Genomic DNA, 12,797 nt, shown 5'->3' on the forward strand with positions numbered 1-12,797 from the left:
TGGGAGATTAATGTCGGGAGGATCAGTTTGAGCCGATTTACCATAACAGTTGAGAGGATTTTATATATGACATTACGCAAGGCTATATGGGTGAACTCATGAGGCTCCTCAGAGTGATCAAATTTAGGAATTAAAGCTATGAAAGTATAGTTTAGAGCTTGATGTACCTTTCTCGTCCATCTAGATTCTTCAACTACCTCCAGTATGCCTTTACCTAAAATAGGCTAGGCTACTTGAAATAATTCAGTGGTAAATCCGTTTGGTCCCAATGCTTTGTATTTTTCCAGTCCTTTCACCACCTCCTCCTCCTCTTCCAAATTGAAAGCTCTCATGATGGTTAGGTTCTGATCCCTGCTGACCACTTGAGGTATATGCCTTCTTATCCAATTAAAAGCTTCTAATCTGTCAGGAAACGGTTCTGACATGATATTTTGGAAGTGGTTCAACAACAAATTTTCCATCTCTGCGTTTTGTACCAATTGGTTTCGTCCCGGGTCGAGCAGTGAGAATGTTTGATTATATTGCCTATGTTGTATCATGGATTTATGGAATAAGCGGGTGTTTCTTTCTCCGTCATGGAGCTAATGAACACTCAAAATTTTCTTCCATAAAATCTCTTCTTGTCTCCCCTCCTCAATCCTAGTCAAAAGTCTGCCTTCTTCCTCCGCTAAGGAGCTCGAGCGGTTGTTTGTTATCATTTGTTGTTGGACTTGTTGCATTCGTACCTAGAGATGTTCCTGATCGTCCTGGATGTTGCCACATTCCTCTTTATTCCATTTCTTAATCTTTCCATTGAGATATTTTAGGCGTAGCTGGAATGTATGAATTACATTTCTCCCCTATTCAGTAACTCGAGGTCCACCAATCCTTCACTTTGTTAAGGAAGGATGGATAGCATAGCCAAAACGATTCAAACTGGAAGGGTCAGTATTTTTGCCCCTATTTCAGGTCTACTTCCAACCAGATAGGTCTGTGATCAGAGCACATGCATGGCAGAGTCGAGTCTTCATAGTAAAAATCCTTGCTTATCAAGTCTTCGGTTGTCAAAAAATGATCCAACCTTGATGCTATCTGATGGGCTCCTCCCCTTCGATTGTTCGAGGAATGTGTTCCATTAATGTTTGAAATGCCAACCAGCTATAGATCAGCTTGCATGTCCTTGAACTATTCAATTTTCTGGTTCTTCTCTCCTTATCCCTCCTTTTTCTCTACTAGTGCAGTTATAAGATTGAAATCCCCCCCTACCAACCATACTTTTTTTGTATGCATTTGACTCATTTTCCTTATACTTTGAAGGAAGCTTTCCTTCTCTCCTGAAGTGTGAGGGCCATATACCATTGAGATAAGAATCCATTCTCTTTTTCTAGTGTTGTGAAATCAACCTGTAAAAGTGCGTGGAATTACCATCCAATAATCTACCATTACCTTCGCAGGATTCCAGAGTATTGAAATTCTTCCTACACTTCCTTTTGCATCTATTTCTACTAATTTTTATTTGGGTTTATTTTTTATAAGAATATCCTCCATTTTCTCCCTTGATACCTTGGTTTCCTAGAGAATCACAATCTGTGGCTTCTCCTTCTTCAATTTGTCTTGTAAGTATATCGGTTTTTCTCGGCTATTAAGGCCCCTCACATTCCGAGAGATAACTATCATTAGGAAACTTTGTGGAGTTGTTGGAATACCACTGAGAGAGGTATTACCCTTCTCGTATTAACTAACATCTCTCCCATTATTTGTATTGACTCTTGAACGTTTCTCCATCCTGTTTACTTCCCTCGTTTGCTTTGAATTTGTTGTTCTGGTGAGCTATTTTGTTGCATGCCTATTGTTTTTCTAGATCTCCCTCCCTCTTCCCTTGGTTAGCCATGTATTGCTGTAAATGTTTCTTTATAAAAATTCATTTGGTCATCTAGGACGAATCTATCATCTAGGTGCCTCCATTCATTCAAGAGTCTTTTTAGAACCACTTCCTCTGTGGTCAACTCTTCCCTAGCAGCATCGACTTCCATGCAGTGAGATCGATTGGTTCAAACTCTTCTTTCTCTATCAAATCTATTTGGGCTTTCCTCTTTGGGGTGGTCGTGGATTTGGCAGGATTTCTGCCCCTGTCCTTGTCCTAATTCTCTATTGGTTCAGTCTCTTTTGAGGTTTTCCCTTCCTCTTGCAACACCTCATATCTATTATTGTTTGCCCTTTTCTTTTGGTTGTTAGATCCTAAGTTATGTTGTGTCCTCGTGTTATTAAATTTGTGCATGACCTCTTTGAACCCCTCATTTGTTTCTTGTGGGGGGTTATTTTCCTAATCCTCCTTTAGATCTGCCAGGGCAACCTAGTTCAATGGGCATGCTTTGTAGAGGTGGCCATACTCATGACACTGACGACAACGAAACGAGATGTGCTCGTAATCCAGGGTTTGTTGCCAAATATCTTCCTGGTACTCCAGTTGAACCGTGTCGGGAATGGGATCAAAGATATTCATATAGACACAGATTCAGGCATATGAGGTGTATCTTCCCCTTCATGTGGATTTTGCTATTTTCACAAATCTTCCTATTGAGTTACCAATGCCTTCTAGTATTTCCAGATCCCAGAAATCCATTGGGAGGTTGAAGAGGCAGACCCAAATAGGGGCTGCCAGAAATTTCTCCTTGTTTGGGTTATAACATTTTTCCCAGTATTGCATGAAGAGCCCTAAATTATGGTAAAAATATGGACCATTTTAAAAAACCCTTTACTTATCTTGCAGGTTCAAGAAGATTACTGTAAAGAATCCTTTGGCTCCCAGTTTGAGTTCTATATGACCTTTTGGCTGCCATTTCTATTGTATCCATTTTATCAGATCCTTCTATGTCATCCATACTTCAATGAATTTGCATATCATTGCATGGTCCTTCATGTAACTACGATATTTTTACATTTTGTTCAAAGGGATTACAAAATAGGGTTTCTCTGTTGCTCAAGGCAGACATTGCCCATGGCTTCCATCCTGCCATCGGGCTCCAAGGACATGACCATTCTTAGGGCTGACGGATTTAGGGTGACTAGACTAGTGGCAATATTTCCCACTTGATTCGCTGACAACTACACTACAGTAGGAGGGGATCTTCCCCACCCTCCCCCCCCCCCCCCCCAAACCCCCCCTGAGGATTGCACCACCTCTGTTAGATGCATGCATGTTTTATTTCAAGTAGAACCTTCAGGGTTTGTTGATGTACTCTAGGTCACCAAACCCTAGCGTGCTTCCATCGAGTTCTCCACAAATAGATCGAAAAAATTCGTTGGTTAGTAGAGAATAGGTATACGGTTTTAGAAAAACACTTAGTACTCCAATTACTTTAGTAAACATAACCATTAATGAAAATATGATTTTTCTCTTCTTCTAACCCAATGTTAGAAGTAAGGGGATTCTTAGTTTGAAGACAATGTCTTCCTCCATCCAATGAATTATATCTTCCTCCTTAGAATTTGGTTGGGCTAAATTTGTCAACATCCTGTGGTTGGAAGCAATATAGTGACACTTTTTGTTATGATTGATGAATATATTTCTTGACATACTTCATTATACCTATGAGAAATAAATTTGTTGTTTCTCTAGACCAAAATTATCATAACTATTACATTTTAGGAATTGAACCGATCTTTATTTTCATCAAATTTGGAATTCATAAAGAAGAGATAAGTTATGTTGTATTGGGTGGAATTTTCATGCATTCGAAGAACTTTCAAAACTCCTAGCTTCCCTATAGTCCATGTTTTTCTCACATAGAAAAGAACAATGGTGCCAACCCTTAACTAGGGACAAGGGTATTAAGAGGATCAAACTACTACATGAATGAAATTGTCTAGAGAAAGCCTTGATTTTTGCACATAGAAGGAACAACCTACTATACAAACTATAAAAGAAGAATACCATGGTGTCAAGTTTCCAAAAATACATTGTGCCCAACTAGAATGAATACGACACCGCCAAAGGATATTTCCCAAGATAGAAAGGGGGAACAATTGATAATATTAAAACCATTTAAACTAGGATATATGCAAAGTTAAAGCCAAGTATGCAAGAGATTTGAAGAACCATACACATAGTAGAAATTGAAGAGCTATAACAAAGAGATAACCACATACAAAGCAGGCCTTAATACTATGACCATCAATTATAAATTCTAAAATACAATCTAGAGGTTGAGAGAAACTCTTACCAATAAAATTTCTTATTGGATATCATCTTTCCATGTGGTGATGCTCACTTCTCTGTCACATAGTTTCATTAACCCACCATTCTATTTAAAGGCCTCACTTGAGGATTCAAGAAACAAATTAAAAATAATTTCAAGCATGTGAGAGTGGAGTGGGTAGGTCTTTCATATGCAATCACCTTTGTTGATGTCAATCAATAAAGACATTTTGACATATGGTGATTTATTATGATCTAGTGTGTCTTCATATGTATAACCTAAGGGAGTTAATATATTGCATGATAATTCCAATTCTAGTTTTTTGGAGCGACCTTATTTTAAGAGTGGTGTCCTCATTGGTTGTGGAATCAACTTGATAACTGTGTTATCTTAAAACTTTATGGAATGAAACTTATGAAGGCTATTGTTGGGGGTTAAAAATGACTTAAGCCAATACAAATAGGTACTCCTTGAGATGAATTCTCAATTAGAACTCACACTATTTTGCGTAGGAGACCCATCCATATTATGGTCCAAAAATTGTTAATGATTTGGGATTTTAGTAATTTATTTGGAAAATTTAGAAAGTGATCTAAAAATTATCTAAGCTAATATAAATACAAAAATGGAACTATTCTAATCTATCCCAGCTGGGAGAAAGCTAACTTAGGTAAATAGAAGGAAAATTATAGGGCCCTACTTGCAAGTTCTATAATAGCCAACTGATAGAGGAAAAGGAAATACTCATGCATCTGAATGAAATAGGTGAGAACATTAGTTTGAAGAAATGGATCATTCCATTAGGTGAATTTAGAGTTAAAAAATGGACCTCAAAACAAAAAAATGTACTAGCAAATTTAATTTTAAAAGAACCAATAGGATTCTATATGATGATGTCATCGGTAGGGGTAAACATTTTGGAGGGAAAAAATAAAGATAGCCTTTTTAAAAGAGTAGTCTATCGATGCCACAAATTCACTTGTAAAATAGTGGAAATTTTGGCATGGTTTTTTACAAAATTCAATAGAAATTTTGGGAAATCTTGGCTACATTTATCAAGCTTTAGGATTTTGGGTGCCGAGTGTTTTTTTTATGGCGCTAAATCCATTTCAAGCATTAAAAAACAATTCAAACACTCATATGATAAGATTTTTCGAAGAAAAAAAATCATTGGATTCTAGAAAAAATAACTTTTTGTGCGAACTTGTGACCTCGGTAGACAACATATTTTTTTAATTGTCTTTTTGGCTTATGTTCTTACAGGTTTACTCAAATTCTAAGTGTAGAAACTTGTTCAATGTGGAATTAAATTCCACATCTGACGAGTACCCACCATGCATACTTCTAAGTAGACCCACATCGAAAACAAAAGAAGATACATGAAAACATGTCTTGAAAACACCTTTTTCATGTATCTTCAATTTTTTTCCAATATGGGTCTACTAAGAAGTATGTATAGTGGGAACTCATTTGGATGTGGAATTTAATTCCCCATCCAATGGGTGTCTACACTTGACATTTGAGTAAAATTATCCGGAGATACACAAAACTTACAATAGAAAATATTTTTTCTTTCTTTTTCTTTCAAAAATATTCCCTTATTTTATTATTTTAACTAATATTTTATTATTTTCCTTAGGAGGCCCATTTTAGACCTCAAAATTCCCCTAATTACTACCTTCTATATACCAACTCAAACCAACAATGTCAAAAAAATAACTAACCTATCAAGCTACAATTCGTAGTAGAATAGTCATTAAGTGAATAAAGCAACCTTGCAATAGTGGAGATGAAAATACATATTGCATGGGAACAATCCAAAACAAGCACATTTAAGACCGATTAATTTTCCTCCAAAATGGTCGTAAAGGATTCTTTCTATTAACATTGAACAATAATAGGAATAGTTCTCAAAAGAGAGTAGAAGAGCCAAACTAATTCGGATTAGATCATTATATTATTTTTCATCTATATTCATGCTTTTAGAATGAAAAAACTTGGAGGAGTCAACTTGTAGTGCCATTATCATGGTGGGTCCTAGTGAATCAATTGGTGGAATAAGCTTAAACCATTTGAAGCTTATCTACAATTAGACGATTTATAACATTGTAAATATCATGTGAATCTGAGCTTATTTGAAAATGTTATGCTACTTACAAGTTGACCACCATGGTATTGTTAAGATCATGAGGATCATGAAACTTAGAGAAGTGGTGGTTTCTAAAGAGACCATTGCTTGGGATCCCATTAGCCGCGAATGAAAAATTTATCTGAATTCTTTTTATCTTTAAATAGGCTACATTAGAGATGAATACCATGGATAAAACCATGGGTTCTCATAAACCTGGAGCTCAAAAAATAATGGTAACTAGACGAAGTCAAGTTTACACAAACCACCCTAATAATCCCCCCTTAAGCTTGACCTAGTGATATTAACTTGATCCTTATCATTCATCAGCCATCTCTCTTAAGATCTCACATTTCCCCCTCAAGATAGGATAGTTGTACAATTTCCACCCTAGTACCTATCTAAGTGGTCCATTCCACAACTTCATGACTCCATGTTCCACCGAACTAAATGTATGTATGATCAAAGTCTTAAGGCCTTTCAACAATCCATGCAAGTATGCAACATGTATGCCTAAACAATAGGTCTTACAAATTCCTAAGGAAATACACCTGACTCGGACTAAAACCCCTAGGGTGTCATACACCACCGACGATATCACAACACCATGGATATCATCACACCCTAGCTCCTTCACAATCCTCAAACCATTGACTACATCTCTGTTTTCTCATCCATACAACCAATCTCTTGCTACATATCTAGCTTTGTTGATCCATACCTTGACCTAACCTTTCAACACTATTTTCACTCATAAAATCCTTGCGATTTATCATGAGTATAGCTCATTTCCATGTAGTGGGAATCATTATCTTTTATCACAACAACCAAAACCTTCAATTCCTGTTTTTCGCTATCTTCTCTTGGCAAAACCTAGCACAATTGGCTCACTACCCACTAGATTTTATCTACACCTATTTCCAAAAGTAGACCATTTAACTACATTGCATAATAAAAAATATGCATTTCATCCCAATAGACAATAACTTGTATGAACACAACCTGGTGGAATTGATTTTTCACTGCATATGCATACTTTCTTCTTCGCAACTTCTCCCTAACCTCCAAAACCAGATTCACTAGTCCTAACATGTGGTCAATCCCAAAATATTTAGCTACACGATTGTAATTTTTAAAAGCACTCTATGATATCCTCTATCCTAACAAGCCTTCTTATCCTTATGTTGCACAATTTTCTTCCTTTGATGAATTTAAACTTCTATGATCCATATCATGTGTTTGAGAAGAATTTTCAGCGTAAATCACAATGTGATTTACGCTGAAAATTCTTCTCAAAAACAATTTTCTTCCTTATTGGAAAAACGTTTTTGTACCTCTCTCTCCTTGACCCAGTCTTCTAGTTTCCATAATCACTCACCTTTTCCCTCTGACTTCTCAGCAATCATATTTTTTGCTCACCCCTCTTGAAATTACATGCCCCCACTAGAGCTCCTCCTGAATTTCATCTTTCTTTTTCCAACTCTTATTTCTATGGCCAGGTGCCTACAAATTAGTGACATCGATTAACCATGGTTTGATACTCGGTAGAATTTCAATTTTCCCTTCTCTAATGATCATTCAAAGTCATGTATCTAATCAACTTATAATTTTGTTTGGGATCTCCTCCCTTACACAAGTCTTCTTAAAACTAGATGCTGTCAAAATTGACATATAGAAGCTTTGAAAAGGATCTCGGATCTAAATGAGCTACTACCGAGTTTTTAAAAAATGGATAAAGAAAATTCCCATTTCCTGAACATGATGCCTTTACAAAATACCCTTGGCTTGGTTGGCGTGAACATGATTCCATCCTAGCATAGTTCTCAGTCTCTCCACTCAACAAAAAAAAGGCTATGAGTAACACTTATGTGGCAACCTTTTCCATGAACTTAGGTCTTCTTAGCAACATAATCCTTGGTATCACTGGTGACCTTAGTGACTGCATTCTTGGACTATTCTAGGGTTCATTTTATTTGTTCGATGTCTCCTCAAGCTATTTCATTGATAAGTTCTTTTGCTTGACTAGATTTATCAAAAAATTATTGAATATTCACTAGGTTATGATTAACACACAATAACTTTAACCACAACTCTAATACCAAGTGATAAGATCACAAAACCAAGAGAAATGGTGGTGTCTAAAGACACCATTTCTTGGGTTCCCACTAGCATTGAAGGAAAAATTTACCTGGATTCTTTCTATCTTTAAATAGTGTACATAATGTTAATTTTTCTTAGGTCTATATTATTATTTGCTATGATAATTGCATTTCTTCATTAACACATTAAATTCATCCAATGACCTAATAACATTATTCAAATTTACATGATTATTCAACAACATCTATAACTATGTAAAAAGAACAATATCATCATCATCAATGCAAGAGAAAATACAAGAAACAATAGAAGAAAATAATTTACATATAGAGACACTAAGATTGGTTGGAGACCAGGGCAAAACCCCTCTGGGGAAAACCCTTTCAAATTATTCTTCTTATTATATTGTAATTAAATGATTTAGAAAAAGAGAGTACAATGATCCATATCTTCATCCATACGAATGTCTAGCACAATCAACTAAACAACAACCATGAAATGAACCCAACAATGCTCATACTCAAAACCTTGATTCAGAAGCCTGTAATGAACTGTTACTATTTACGGTCAACTGTCAAACACTATGATCAATGAGAAAAAACTTCGTACCACTAAAAATTCAACTTTTAGGTCCCAAAGGCATGGATGAGGAGTCATGCGCGTGACTAGGACATTCCAGTGATTGGGACATTCCACTAGCTCCCTTGATCCTATGAGCCAACGATTGTAGTCAAAATAAACCTTTGGAAAGCCTACAACTGTGACTCAAAAACCCTATATACGAGTCACATGGAGGATGTGTTGGGTGAGACACTGAAAATATTCAGTTGCATAGATGATCCGGTAAGTGAGAAACTATATACAAAGTCTCTCCGTGGCATGCCTGCAACTGAGGTCCAAAACCCTAAAATAGAAATGCAAGCTTCAAACCTTGCAATTTCTCCTTCGTGCGAACCAATTCTCTGTGAACGTGCCTCATACCTTTGTGAGCAAAACCTAGAAGAAAAATATAATAATGTCTCGTTATTTTTTCCAAATGAGGTTGAGGTCACTTGTATTTGTAGCCTTCTAAGGGTATCCAATTTTCTTTAGGGCCGACTTGATCAAATATGCACATGTGGGCTTATAATTCAAAAATACACTTTCCCTTGTCCAAACTTGATGATATTTATGTCGATTTTTGTCCTCTCCAAAATATGAATTCAATGAAATCACTATATTCATCAAATGAAATGTCCAAAGTGGAATTTCACCCTAGTTTCCAATTTTAACATTTCCTCTCAACTATGGAAAATTCCACCTACATCATGTCATGTGTATCCTGCCATCAAATTATATCCAATACCAAGAATCCCATCATCATGTATCGCCATTGTTCATGTTGATTCATATCTTGATTATTCCTTCTTATCTCCTGATTTTCCCTGCTCACATGATGAACATTATCAAATATAAAAGAAGAAGAATTTGACATCGAAAGGGATCCTAAGCTACCACCATATATTCATAGGGGGGCCACTGCTACCACCTAAAACCACTGCCAGTGGGGAGCCCAATGCTACCACCCATGAAACATTAGTGGGGAGCCAATTATACGATCCACATCATCATCATTAGAGACATATCATCAGGGAGTACATCTCAACCAATCCTATTGCCTATCGATCTTCCCAAGAATGACCTTCAAGAGTCACGTAGTAGAACACCTGCATCATAATCTGAGATTGGGATAGACACCCAACTTACCAAAAGGTAAGTATCACATGCCCCAAGCCTTCTCAACCCATTGCACAGATGGGGAGGTAGAATCCCAACAAGCATGACTTGTGGGTATGATGCCAACTAGGGTATACTATTCAAAGACAAAGGTAGGCGAGCAACATCTCCAACCCTATGGCTAACGGATAGGGATGATACCCTATTGTCCAGAGATCACTCAACCCCAAGATCCCTCCATATCAGTTGCACACCCTAGGAGCTCAAATAGGGGGGAAGAGTTGGCTCAGTGTCCTCGATCAATGATGCTCTCTATAGATCAATACTATATCATCATGCTCATAATTGAAAATAATCATGTATCAATAGAAGTTGTCTCCTCTTCATACAGGACATCAAATCAAATATCATATTAGAGAAAAGAATATATATATCACAAAAAGGACACCATATTCATCCTCCCTCTCACGGAGGTTCCAACCACAAGCCTAAGCTTGTCTCGTAGAGGAGCACTATCTCAATATATGAAGGCATCTAAGTCCCAACTATATACAGGATTCTTTTCCAATCGGTTCCCACTCTCTGTGATCGCAGTGTACCATGTCATATCTAGAACCTCCTCAAACAACTCTCCAAAGAGCTTCATCATTATGCCTCACAGCGAGCCATGCTAGCAAGATCGTACTCAACCTCGGTCGTGCTACAAACTTCTCATTCAAAATATCATGGCATATCAAATACTAAGGCAACACCCAAATGCGCTCATAAATAACAACATCAGTACATCCATGGAATCACATATCATAGGATGAATATCTCAGACCAAAAATTCATCATCGCATGAAAATATCTCGAAGCGTGCTTGGTGGAATCTCAATGTGTATGAAGTGGTTGAATCATGCATTGACTCAGAATATACGGGTAAGTGTTCACATGGAAGATCAATGATTCAATCAACTATCGGTTACTCAGATAGGTTCAACAATATCTTTTCATAACTTCTTCAAATTTTGATCAGAGTGTCCAAGTATTTTTATTTCCATTTTCTTGAATAGCTTCACTATAAATATTTTATTTTCCCAACTTCAGAATGTAATACATCATGCCATTATTCTTCATTTCAAGCTTCAGACGCCATGTCCCTTTTACTTTGATCATTAGAGGCTCATTTCCTATCAAGAATAAATCATTAATATATAAAACCAAAACCAAAATCATACCTTGGACCACTTTTGAAGTAGAGGTTTGGATTGACACATATTCTTGGCTTCACCAGGTGACTATCGATGCATACATACTAGGCTCGAGGAGGTTTCTTCTTACAATTCTTTCTACAAACTTAACACTTTACCAAACCAATATGATCAACTTACATAAATCAATATTGTGCAATCAAATAAACTAAGTCAGCTTATCAAAGTTTAGATGCTAGACCATATCGAATATCAAAATCATTAATATCATTGTACCAAATTATTTAGACCAAGTGAGAGGTAGATCTCTTATCAAAATATGAAGTTACAACTTCATCTATTGTTATGCCAACTGTTATAGACTTTTTTGGGCAGTGAAACCCCAATCATAAATGTCCATAAACCAAGGGCTCTTAAGTCCCTAAAAGTGTTGTTCCAACCTCTAAAAGAACAAGGTCAACTGATTACATCTTCTCCCAGAAGTTATCCGTGAAAAACCGCTTAGAACTGGTCAAAACTGGACCATCTCACCTGCTCCATGGTCAAAGTGCGCTGCATCCCACCTAAATACACACGGGAGGCGCGATGCATCTTGAAAAGCCCTTCTATGGGGTTCGATGGGCGAGAGTGGACAAATGGCAGGGTCAATCTGCAAGGTGGAGGATCATGGAATCTTCCAGAAACTTCTCCTGTGACACTTGCCTCTCTACATTCGCCCAGGGATGAGTAAGAGATCATCAACCTCCAAGTGGAATCAAGAACTATCAGAGAGAGGACACTAATCAAACGTAAAAAGCTGACTCACTCCCCTTGCAAACATCTATATATGGATCCCTCATCCCAGAGATCCAGAGGCTGGAATTTTGTATCTTGTAAGGAAGTGCTACTGGTTTCTTGGTGTAATATCATAGTGTTGGGTGATCTAAGCTTTTCATGAGGTGAAGAAGGGCTTTCTTGCTAAGAGGATGATGCTGGGTCAGAAAAATTGGTTGTAATCCTCTTTGCTATTCTTGATTATTAATAAAGCTATTCAAATTTTCTTCCACATTCTTTTATGATTGATGATATATGCATTTGTGTGGTCAATATACATCTGGTCCTATATTGCTTATGATAATAGATCTATGTTCTTGGACAGTGTTATGCTGCTTTGATTCTACAGATGCTCTTTGAAGCTGGGTAGACAAGGAAGTTAGTGGCAAAGATCTATCAGAAGGGAGAGGAATCAGGCAAGGAACCAAGTGCAAGATAGAGGTTGGTCTCCTTTATTCCCCTCTTATCTATTTCTCATAAAGGAAAACGAAAGTAGTTTTAGTTTGCTTGTTTCTAAGGTAGCTACCAGCCTTAGTGGGACTAGCAGCTCTGCATAGACACTAGATTTCCTGATAACAAAATGGTGACTCCGCTAGGGATTGAATAGATTGTTTGTTTATCTACATTTGCTTAATTTATAAACTTACAGACAGGGCTTGAAGTCAAGCC

This window comes from Pinus tabuliformis, chromosome 9 (genome assembly GCF_031772625.1).
Source record: "Pinus tabuliformis cultivar Carrire ecotype Pingquan chromosome 9, CPIR1, whole genome shotgun sequence".
NCBI classification, from domain to species: domain Eukaryota; kingdom Viridiplantae; phylum Streptophyta; class Pinopsida; order Pinales; family Pinaceae; genus Pinus; species Pinus tabuliformis.